At 43.3% G+C, this 12,524-nt stretch overlaps 1 long non-coding RNA gene across 1 annotated transcript; it reads right to left on the bottom strand.

Moving 5' to 3' along the window:
• Positions 1 to 6: 6 nt before the first annotated feature.
• On the bottom strand, positions 7 to 11,928 carry LOC108447253. Its single transcript, XR_001862710.1, has 4 exons — positions 11,787 to 11,928; positions 7,204 to 7,291; positions 4,809 to 4,914; positions 7 to 1,739 (listed from the first exon to the last, which is right to left on the bottom strand). It is a non-coding gene; the product is annotated as an uncharacterized LOC108447253 (long non-coding RNA).
• Between the last annotated feature and the right edge of the window lie 596 nt (positions 11,929 to 12,524).

Genomic DNA, 12,524 nt, shown 5'->3' with positions numbered 1-12,524 from the left:
AGGACACAGGCCTACGCCTACTCCCCGGTGTGGCCTCCCAAAGAAACATCTCTGCTTCCAACCTTGAACTGGATCTTTTTGTCTCTTTGACTCATTAACAGCCCTCAACAAAAGCAATGTGAACCTTTCACCATATCATTAGCAGCATCTGAGGACAAAGAAATGAAGCTTCACTATATGTTACCATTTCACAAATAAATGCCTTCTTTACGAAAAATTAATAAATCCACAACTTTTCTCAGCCTGTCTGCCTTCTGCTACTAGTTTTCAAGATCATTCAGGAGCTTTGCAGTCATATATGTCATTTTCTCTTGATGCTTTGAAGAAGGAAGCTACACACATGCAGAAAATACCACTGTCATACTATTCAAAAGTCACTGAACAAAGTGAGAATGCTCCTGGTTTTAGACAAGTCTGAGGTTCTTTGTTTATACTAGCAGATACTTCAGTGAGACTCCTTGAATGGTGTGAGAATGCTCAGGCAGTGGCTTCACCTTTGATAACTGTATATTTGCTTAGAATCTCTTTGATTAAAATGAGTTCCTTCAATTAATAACTCTGGATGGAAAGGCAGTTTTCCCCCGATTTTGATTCACTATCGTTTTTTCATCTGCCTACAGTATACGGCTTCTAGCTATTGTCTCCCAGTAGATTGTCCTGCACTGGAGATCAGGTACATTGCCTTTGGAAGAAAAGTTGTATGCTATTAATCAGTTTTTAACTTGCTAAGGTACTTGGCCGCTGACCAAGGCATCGCCCCATCCCACCACACTGTGACATTGCTGCTGCTCTTGGGTCACTTAGTGCCCTAATCATCAGTACCTTTCTCTGCAGGTAGCAACTGCACATAAAAACATTTTGTCCTTCTCTGACATTAAAATATGCTCCCACTTTTCCATGTCCACATTGAAAAAGCCTAATTCAGTCAGTCAATTTTTCTGTGAATGCAGAGTGACATTACCACTGCCTGGCTGCTCACACTCACCACAGAATAACCAGAATGAAGTTCTCCTGCCTCACCTGCAGTGGTACAAGTACCATAAAAGCAGAGAGCTATGGCAAATCGTGAACTTGGTTTCTTTGCAGCAGCTTGCAACCCTCACCTACCATCCCTTGGTTTTGGCAGAGCTCTTATAACACAGACTCGGTTCTGACCTGATGGGGGTGACTGAGTCCTCCCTGGTTTGAGAGAAACACCCCATGTTTTCATGTGGATGGAGGTGCAGTGTAGGGGAGGGGGCTGGTTCACCTCACCCTCCCTCTGGAGCAAGGAGGAGTGTCTGGTACAGGCAGAGCGACTGCTCAGCACATGGGAGGCTCACCAGAGGTAGGACCACCATCAGGAATGCTTAAATGCATCCTCTTCAGCTCAGCTGTGGTGTTCCCTGAGCTAATTGAACATTTGTTAATTCAGTTTGCTGCTGGGATAGAGTTAATTTTCTTCACAGGGTCTAGTAAGGGCTATGTTTGAATTTGTGCAGAAAACAGTGTTGATAACACAGGGATGTTTTCATTACTGCCGAGCAGGCCTGCACTGAACCAAGGCCTTTTCTGCTCCTCAATCTACCCCAGCAGTGAGCAGATAAGCAACCAGCTGCATAAGATACTCAGAGGCCAAACACCGACTGTAAAACCTCACGTGCAGTGGATCCTTGGCTTGACACAGTTTCATGCTGTGTGAAGGGCACAAAGCAGCTTGTGAGAGATATTCCTCATAGTATCAGGTATGCCACACAACCCTGGGAAATGGAACACAGATAAATAATAAAGGTCAAGAAAAACATCCCAACTCTTCACTTTCCATGAAAAAACATGCTGAAAATACTAAATACTAAAAAACATGCTAAAAACCCCTCTGCTGAAGCCCTGGAAACTTGCATTTTACTCACAAACAATGAAATTATTAGTTATTAATTATTTTTAATCTGTAATTTTTAGCATGTTTAGGTTTCTCCTGGGACCTCACACAGTGTTAATAAAATCTTTTGCTATTCTGGACACAATGTCAGAAATGCATATGTGTTCCAAAAGACAAGGAGTTTCTCTTGTCCAAACCAAGAGCCACCACCTTAGATAAAATCTGTAGGCACAAAAGAAAAATCTTTCCCATCTGCATTAAATTGCTCATAAAGAAGCTCAACATTATAACTCAGTCTAGGCCTGTTGGATTTTCAATGTACCAAAATTAATTACATACTTCAGAGAAATTTTGCATTAGCCAGTGACTTTTCTCCTTTGCAGGTATATTTAAACATTCAGATGCACTGGAGAATTACATTATTAAACGTGCTGCAGAGAATATTAAAAATGGAGTGCTGATGAACGTTTGTTTGGTTGGCACAGAAAATTCTGACTCCTGCTCATGATCATCACTATTACTTCAGTCTGAATCACATAAGGAAACATAAACCTGTTGGAGCAAGTCCAAAGGAGTCTGAAAAGATGCTGAGAGGGCTGGAGACAGGTTGAGAGAGTTGGGGTTGTTGAGTCTGGAAAAGAGAAGGCTCCAGAGAGACCTTAGACACCCTTCCAGTACCTAAAGGGGCTCCATGAGAGCTGGAGAGGAATCTGTAGGACAAGAGCATGTTAGGAAGAGGGGTGATGGCTTCAAACTCACAGGGGCCAGGTTTAGATTAAATATGAGGAAGAAATTCTTGACTGTGAGGACGGGTATGCCCTGGAACATGTTGCCCAGTCAAGTTGTGGCTGCCCCATCCCTGGAAGGGTTCAAGGCCGGGTTGGATGGCACCCTGAGCAATCTGGTCTAGCAGAGGGTGTCCCTGTCCAAGGCAGCGGGATTTAAGGACTTTAAGGTCTTTAAGGACTGTTCCAACCCAAATGGTTTTATATTTCTATGATTCTCTATCTGCTAAAGGGACACTGTGGCCTCTGCCACTGGTCAGAGTGCATTAAAACAGTAGCTTTTTCCTTCTCCGTCATACTTCCTACCTCCTGAAAATAACACCCAGCACAATTTGAGATATTCTCCAGGGCACTTTGTACTCATGCTCTTTCTCAGGAGACTGACAATCCTCAGACATGAAATCCCAATCATAAACACAGAGCAATGTGATCAAACATGGCAGGCCAGATTCCCAAGAAACAGAAATCAATACTCTGCTGAAATCCTTGAAACTGAGCCAACAAATTAAGTAAAAGAGGAAGAACCTGATCCACAGGCCAAACGCAATGTGGAGCTCAGCACTGAGAGATGTTATGTGTTTTAAAGATGTCAATTTCTTTGCATCACTTGCATTCCCTACATTCCCTAATGTCTCCCTTGATATCACTTGATATCACACTCCTTTTCTATCAAAAATCCTCATGTCTTTTACAGTGGTCCTCTCAAAAACTTCTCAAACAGTGACAGTGGTTTGCACAACACTGTTGGAGGTGATTTTGAAGAACACAAAATTGTTGCTTCGTGATTTGTTGATGAAAGTACATATTCCTCAAGACTGTTAATCAGACATGGTCTTGTGGAAATAAGACATATGCAGACCTGAGCATACTGACAAGAGCTCTCTTGCTGCAGTTACACACATTCAGATAGGTGATTTCTGATTGCCTGTATCAATGTTCCGCCATCTGCAACAGCTGGAGCTGTACTGTACACCAGATGACCATGTGTGATGGAGTGTCTGTGTATCGCAGTCTCCATGCAAAAATACTACTTCTACATTTGCTAAAAAAATAGCTGGGTCTGTTTTCTCCTCAATTTCACCCAGCCAGAATATAAATCCCAGACCCAGGACAACACTTTGTGAGCCATTAATAGAACACAGAAGGTGACAGAAGTCTAAAAGAGAGTTTCAGTTTCTGAAAAACCACAGTCCAAGAGTGAAATTCAAAATATAAATATGCTTCAGAATGCGTTTGATATAGTACATGACACAAGAATAGAGGCTGAAGTTTCAAGATACCATGTTTAAGGCAATCAATGCCTCCAGTCCTCCAGCACTGAAACTTGATATGCCAGGAAGCCACATGAACATCAAAATTGTCAGCAGCTGCACAATCAAGACAGGTTGGTCTAGGTCTTTTACAGCATTACACCTGAAACTGATAGTGTGAGTTCGTACAGTGTTACCAACTCGCCAGCACTTGCTAGAAAATGCAGGCATAAAATGCAAGATGTCTGCATTATAGAAGTCCAAGGGACTGTTCCTAGGATAAGCATTATTTTCACCTACAGAAATTAACATGAATTGTGTTCCTGGAAGAGAGAATCAGGGAATGGTTAAGGTTGGAACAGACCTCCAAGTTCATTGGGTCCCACTGTCAATGCAGCATTGTCTTGTTAAAGACTAAACTATATCCCCAGGTGCCCCATCCACACACCTTGGAACACTTCCAGAGACAGTGATTCCATGGGCAGTCTATTCTAATGGTCATTCCAGCAGTGAGGAATTTTTTCCTTATATCAATACTAAACCTCCTTTGATGCAACTTGAGGCCATTTCCTCTTGTCCTTTCACCTTGCAGCGGATTAGACAGGTTACAGGATCCAGGTCCTGCATAGTAGTGTGGGACATTTTGGAAAGACAGATGAAGTGAAAACCCTGTAGAGAGATCATGATGAAGAAGAAGTATACACCTATAGTGATGCAGATCCCTGAGCCTTGTCTGTCCATTTAAATGTTTCCTCCTGCTGATACCTAGGTCCAACGAAAAAGGAAAATAAACCTCATTCTAACGAGATTACAGTAAGAACATGGAACACACTTTGCCCTTTATTCACGTCAGCCACTACCACATGTGTGAAGATTGTGCTCCAGACTATCTTGTTAGAATCTGCTTTTAATTACCTAATGATTTATTTTGCAATGTAGCAGTCTATGTTCTGTTCAACAGCTGATTTTTGCTCTGCAACAATTTGTTTTTATGTTTAGAGGTCTTCAAGGCAAACAAAATCTGGAAGAAATGTTAAAATAGTTTAGAATATTAACTTTAAAGTAAAATAGATAAGCAAACAACACATTTCTCACAGTCTTGTCTTAGTAGTGTGTAGACACTCTTTTTGCCTTGTCACTTGCAGGCTGACAGCATCTATGCCGTATTTTCCTCAGCAAATAGCAGGAGGGGAGGTTAGAATTAATATTTGTTTGGGTCTTTTTTTCAAGCTAGCTTTATATAGTACACACCCAAAAGGCATGCATAAACATAAATCTATAAAAACCTTGGTTTTCATCTCCTTTTCCAATGCAAATGCTGTTTCAGATTTGTCACCACTTAACATCAGAAGAGAACACTCAGAATGGTGTGCATGGCACTGCCCTGTTGGTAGCAAATATAGCCAGCTTTAACCAGGAACTAAACAAGGGGCTTTTAGAGATGGCCTTTACTCTGTCACCAGCCTGGTAAGTATCAGATTGCATAGCTGAGCAATTTAGCATTTTGGTTGCCAGTATTTCTTACTAAAGGTTGCTCATTTGTTGCCTCTCTGTTGGTTTTTTTTTTTTGCTCTAGTCCTTTGGGATAGCAGGGACAGCTGGCTTCCTCCTCAGCCACATTGCTCATGTGTTTGGGTGTGAATGGCCTTCTCTGGCTTCAGAAAGGTGATCTCAGTTTTAGTCTTTGATGGAAACACAGCTGTACAGCTATCTGTCCATGAAAAATGCATTCTGCTCCCCACTCTGGAATGTGGGGAAGCTTCTAGACATCACTCTGCAGGGGATTTCATGTGTTTTCTGATAGTTGTGGCTGGGGCAGAGTTATTTTCTTCCCAAGGGCTGGTACAAGGCTGTGTTTTGGATTTGTGTTTGAACACAATGCTGATAATACAGAAATGTTTTTGTTATTGCTGAGCAGAGCTTGCACAGAGCCAAGGCCATTTCTGTTCCTCCCGCAGGAAGGAACCTGGGGAGGTGGCTGGGGGTACCTGTGAGATTGGGAGGGGACACGGCCAGGACAGGTGATGCAAACTGACCAAAGGACATTCCAGACCATATGGCATCATGCTCAGTATACAAACTGGGGGGAAGAAGAAGGAAGGGGGGGGACATTTGGAGTGATGGTGTTTGTTTTGTGTTTATTATGTATGATGGGACCCTGCTCTGCTGGGGATGGCTGAACTCCTGCCTGTCCATGGGAGGCAGGGAACTTCTTGTTTTGCTCTACTTGTGTGCATGGCTTTTGCTTTCCCTATTAAACTGTCTGTATCTCAACCCATGAGTTTTCCAGCCTTTAGCCTTTTGATTCTTTTCCTCAATTCCTCTGGTGGGGGAGTGAGTGAGCCACTGTGCAGGTCTGGGCTGTTAGCTGGGGTTAAACCACAACACCTCCTCAAACTGCTTTCAACAAGTCCATCAGTGTCACTTACAGCTTAATCCCACCTGCTTCACACTCATTTTTTTGGCTGGTTTGTGTTTGACTTTTCCATCTGATGCAAGTTATACTCAGATTCTGACACCCTGGCTCTGGCTGACCTCACCTCAACTTCATTCATGAGTTCGTTCAATTCCTTGCAATAATACAAGTAAAGATTTCACATGATCACTCATTCAGGACACGCTCCTTTCACCCCGAATCCTTTAGGTAATCCAATTCAGCTGCTCACTTTAATACCCTTGATTTGATTGTGTCGTTTGAATGACACTAGGCCAATGTTCTACTTCCAGGAAAATTCCCATTAAGATCAAAATAATTGTTCATGATTCATTTCTCTCTTCTACACAATAATGGTAAAGAGTTCAACACATACTAATTTATTTTGCTTCCTTTAGCTGCCTCTGCCTGATGAAACACAGAAGATCCCTAAAGACCAGAAAGAAAAAGCTGTTAGCAGCTAAATACAATCAGATTTTGATTTTTTACTTGCTCCCAGTTCAAACACGTCTATCTACCTCCTATGCTTCCACTCTGTCTACCCTAGCTACAAAAATGAGGACTGTGGATGGCTCCCTGAGGACCTCTGCATCCATCATCATTTTCAGTTTGGCAGGAGAGAAAAAAAATGTGACTAGCCACTAGTAGATGGCTGTGCAGGTGAGAGAAATCATGCAGCCCCTGATAAAAGGATGCTGACTGCAGGAAAAACATGATAAAGCAAGATCCAGGTGGTGAGAAAATTTTATAAATACTCAATTGCTAACCAAGCTGTCACCAGCCTTGTGTTATCATGGCTATCTGCATCAATCACCTTGGAGAGAAACACTCAGGAAACGTAGCACCGCTAATTTCTCTGTTTATTGAACTACTCACTTGTTTGCAAAATGCTGCCTGCACCTGTCTTGGACTGCAGCTCCCAGGGACAATTCTCCACTTTGTTCTGTTTGTACAGCAATTAGCACTGCAAAAAAAATAATAAAAAAAATAAATACCCAAACCTCTAAACCCTCTGTATAACGTTCTCTGTCAGGGAGATCTGGGATGCAACCCATATAAACCCCTGAATCCAGCTCCACGCCTCAGTTATCACGGAAATTTTGGCAGGCTTCAGATGAAGTGGCAGGGACACATAAGCTCCTCCTGCAGCTGCCAAAGCACAGAGCAGCTACAGAAGTCAGAGCTGAGGTTGAGAAGGAAGGTTTCCCTTTCAGGCCTGTGTAACTTTCCAGGCAGTAAGACAGTCACATAAATCTGCAGAAATGGATAAAAAGGTAACGACAAGCCAACAGATGAATTTATTCACAAGCCATTTCCTGCATGATATGCTAATTCCAGTGAGGAAGAAGCATTCTGAAAATTGGCACGTATACTGTGCGTGGTGTCTTAATTGGCTGTTAAGGTTAGAAGAACACTGATTAGGAAACAGGTAAAGTACTTGTTACTACGATGAGCAGCTGGGAGCTTCAGGCAGCTTCAGTGTGGGCTCTAACTGCACATTTATTTGCAAACTATTACAGCAAACTTCCACAAGAAGGGGCCAAAAGAAGAAAAAAACCTAGAACATCGTGTAAAGCAGCTTTTGTGCCAACACTGACAAACTGCTTAACATTTTCCACTGCTGAGGTTAAGTGCTGGGGCATGTTAGAGAAAACCAAGAAACATTCTGAGGAGGCAGAACTCCATCAGGCTGCTTTGTTTCTCTAATTTTAGCATCCAGCCAGAGAGGATCAGAGAACAAAATGCTACTTCGAGTGACCTGGTATCCATGAGACAGTGAATCTCAGAAGCGAAACCTTCACTGACTGTGTCCAGGGAGAATAATTCAAGTCTGGAGGCAAATTCCCCTTAGCCCTGACACCTATGACTTTCTACCAGTGCTGATACACATGATGCAGTCAGAATGATGATGGTTTGCACCTGTTTTCTTTACAAACATAAATTAAGACCAAACTGAAAAGGCAGTGGTCCTTCAGCCCTGCTCCTAGGAGTGTCTCTGTTACACGCCTCTTCCCAACGCAACACAAAATTTAAAGATGGAGACAGAAGCAAAGGAGTACGCTGATGTACGCCTACATCAATGGCTGTCTCTCTCTCAGATCTTCTGGTGTATTTCTATCTCTGTCATCCTGTCAGTTGCATAAATCTATACTCACAATAATTAAAATCAAATCCTTGCTTTGCACTCTGCAAGTTGCATCACACAATGTTTTGAGCACTTTTTACCAAGACGGCTTGAGAGCAGAGATCAAGGGAGCTACAAAAATGCAGCTTGTGGTCAAGTAATCAGGGCAATTACAGTGAGAAACTTGTCACTCATCAGAGGAGAGAAATGTAGGCTGGTTTTTCCAGCCCTTATTTTAAGAAGTAATTGCTGTTCTAGTATTTAATGCAAAAATAATTCTCTTTTCTGGAGGCTAATCCCTGGCAGATGGAGACACAAGTTTAGTGTATTAGAGATTCTTCATTGTGTCAGTTGTGTGGTGATATCAAATGCAGAGCAAACACATCATGCATTGGTAGGACAGAACTAGTGAATAAAAAAACATTCAGAAAACACCTCAGAAATATAATTTTTTTTCAATTTATGCATGTTCTTTTTAGACAGCTTCTGCTCTAGGCTTTCCCTCACTGACCATAGCAAGTCTTTCTCACTGCCTGGCTCTCACATGGTCAAAAATTTTACTGTGTACTACAGAACGTCAGAGCTGTTTGACCTTTCTGACAAGAAGCAGGTCCAGTGATGAGAAGGTTTGGAAGTTATTAACACTCCATCCATCTTCAGAGCTGATTAGCCAGTTACTGGATTTGAAGGAACCCTATTGTACTGAGAAGTCAGGCAAAAGTACTACTTTCACAGTTTGGTGAGGGCTTTATTCCTAGCAGTACGTTCCAGACCAGGAAAACTGTCCTTCTTTAGCTTGATTACTTACTTCCACAACAAAAGAGATCTTCAAAAATAAGCGTCCATGTTAATAATAAGCAGGGGCAGGGAAGGGGATATTCCAGGATGTTCCCAGACTGCTCCACAACTAGGTTTGCTTTTGCCTTTGGCATAGCACACAGACAGAGAACTAAGAATTATAGTTAAAATAAATCTGAATTGCATGACTCCACATGTTCCCCAGAGTACCACAAATTCTTAATACTTATTCCTTAAGATTATTCTAGATTTGTGAGTTTAAGTGGATCAGGCAGGAGGATTAGCAAACAAGCAGATAATAATCTTTAAAAGGAACTGCTGAAAATGCTGCTGCTGAATGACTTCCTAAAATCAAAAGAAGCATAAAAGACTTTCTGTTGTTACTAGAAAATATTCTGAGTTTCATGAGAGAGTAAATTTCAGAATAGGTTTGAAGACAGTTCCTCTTCCACTGATTGTACTGATTCCACGGATGCTGTCACTGGTAACAGACAAGCACCAAGGAAGCCAGAGCTGGGAACAACCCTGGTGTCCCTGAGGAGCTGCAGTCACCTTCATGAGGACACACTGGGCTTTAAGGAAACCACCTAGTATCCAAATTGTGGAAAAGTGTATTTTGGAAAGAGGCAGCAGCTCTCTTTAGAACTCAACCTTCCTTTCAGCAGCTAAACAGCCACTGAACATGAGTCAGTGTATGCCCATGTGGCCAAGAAGGCCCATGGAATCCTAGCCTGCATCAGGAACAGTGTGGCCAGCAGGACCAGGGAAGTGATTCTTCCCCTGTGCTTGGCACTGGTTGGGCCACACCTTGAGTATCCAGTTCTGGGCCCCTCAATTTAGGAAGGACACTGAGGGGCTGGAGTGTGTCCAGAGAAGTGCAACAAGGCTGGAGAGAGGGTTGGAGCACAAGTCCAGTGAGGAGTGGCTGAGGGAGCTGGGGGAGCTCAGCCTGGAGAAAAGGAGGTTCAGGGGAGACCTCATCACTCTTTACAACTCCCTGACAGGAGGGTGCAGCCAGGGAGGGGTCAGGCTCTGCTCCCAGGAAGCAAGGGACTGGACAAGGCAAAACAGCCTCAAGTTGTGCCAGGAGAGGTTTACTTTGGGCATTAGGAAGAAATTCTTCACAGAAAGGGTGATTAGGCATTGGAAGGAGCTGCCCAGGACGTGGTGGAGTCACAGTCCCAGGAGGTGTTTAACAAAAGACTGAGCGTGGTGCTCAGTGCCATGGTCTGGTTGGCAAGGTGGTGTTGGGTCATAGGGTGGACTCAATGATCTCAAGGGTCTTTTCCAATCTAAATGATTCTGTGATCCTGTAAATGAGTAGGTCTGCTTGCACTGCAACTGGAGTGGATAATTGCCAGTTTCTTGTCTCTCTGCTATTGGTGGTGTCACTCTGTCAGGTTTTGCTGCAGAGCACCTTCCAAGTTTCACTTGGACAGTCTGGGCTGTTCTCGTGTTTTAATAAATTCTACCACCGCTTTGGGTACCCAGTGCATTTTTCAAAAAAAAACCTCTTTCAAAACCAGAAACTTGACCTGCAAAGTCCTACCATGCTCGGCAGGGTGTGTGCTCAGCCTGCAGTGATTCTTGGGAGCAGAAGCACAAGGAAATACAGCTCCAAATCCACATACTCTCTCTTCAAGCTGTGACAAAGCTGTGAAGAGGGAGTTGGGATTATTTAACCTGGAGAAGAGAAGTCTCCAGGGAGACCTTCTTTCAGCCTCTCAGTACTTAAAGGGGACTTGTAAGAAGGATGAGGACTGACCTTTAGTAGGGCCTGAAGGGTTAGGACAAGAACTAATTTCAAACTGAAAGAAGGTAGATTTAGATTTGATATAGGGAAGACATTTTTTATGATGTGGATGGTGAAAATGTTGCACAGATTGGCCAGAGAAACTGCAGGTGCCCATTCCTTGGAAACATTCAAGGTCAGGCTGGACAGGAGTCTGAACAACCTGAACTAGTCAGAAGTCCCCTGTCCCATGGCAGGGGGCTGGACTGGAAGGCCTTTAAAGGTTCCTTCCAGCCCAAATTATTTTATGATTCTATAAGAAAATTTTCAGCACTCATGGCTATCTGTAAAGAGTGGACGACCCAATGAGTTTATTGGCAGGAGTACAAACACCTGAAACAAGACCACTGGCTTCTCTCTGGCTTAGACTCCTGTTGCATGCTGCCACAAGGTGACAGATCACAACCTCTGAACTTGTGTTCACCTCCAAAGTGAAGCAAGAGTCCAGACTTGGGCTAAACTGATAAGCTGCAATTCAGCAGGGGTGGTGGTACCAGCTCAGGGGCTCATCTCCCCACTTCTGCTCCCTTCAGAGGGAAGACACAGCAGTAAATCATCCAGGGATGATGGTGCTGGCTTAGCAGGGCAGCCTCAGGACACCCACAGCCAGTGTCTTACCACAACGTACTCCGGGTGCTACACTAGGTCTGGTGAGACAAAGAGGCAGGGCAACAGGGAAAAGGCAGGAAATGTAAAAGAGCAGCTGAGAAAGCCACGAATGCCCCAGATGGGATCTGCACTTACCATGCCAGAATGTTTTGTAACGTGGTCCCGAGCAGTTCTCCTGCACATCAGTGGCTCCTTGGCTGAACACTGATTTCTGCTACGGTTTTACCTCTACTCACGAGGTTACCATGGAAACTTCTACGCCTGAGAAACTGGGAGGACTGAGCTGTAGCCTGGAGAATACATAAATCAGTAAGCAGGGAAGTAAGTCAGAAACAAGCAAGGGCTTCAGATGTGCACCTTTTTAATGAAAGCAGCACCTGAACACATTAAAGAGGGCAAGAAAGGTGCTGTATGCTAGCAGAAGCTTCATGTTACAGAAGCAGAGCACAGGCTAGTCAGGAGAATGCTGAATTAAAATCTAGAGAGCACAAGGAAGAGATAATATTCTCGCATGAAAATGTTTCATTTTAAATATCATCCTGGAGTATGATCAACACCCAGCTTTCCCCAGCTTGTCCCAGATAATCCTCTTGTCCCAGGCCTTCCCTCCTTTCCTAGTAGCATAAATTAGTTTTAACCAGCATCTCACGTGGGAATAACTGTCCTGTATCTTTTTTCTTCCTACACTGTTCTCATCCCTGCTTTTCCTTACATGCACTCCAATAAATCATAATTCGATTTGCTGCTTTGACCAAATATGCGCAGATAGGGATGCCCTATGTGATAGTATTTTTTTTCCTGAAAGTGGGAGACACACTGCACACAAAGAAGGGGATTCTGCATCTGTCAAATGCACAGCTGTCAGATACTAGC

Source organism: Corvus brachyrhynchos, unplaced genomic scaffold (assembly GCF_000691975.1).
Source record: "Corvus brachyrhynchos isolate BGI_N302 unplaced genomic scaffold, ASM69197v1 scaffold216, whole genome shotgun sequence".
In the NCBI taxonomy this organism is placed as follows: domain Eukaryota; kingdom Metazoa; phylum Chordata; class Aves; order Passeriformes; family Corvidae; genus Corvus; species Corvus brachyrhynchos.
This window is presented reverse-complemented; position numbering and strand designations above follow the sequence as displayed.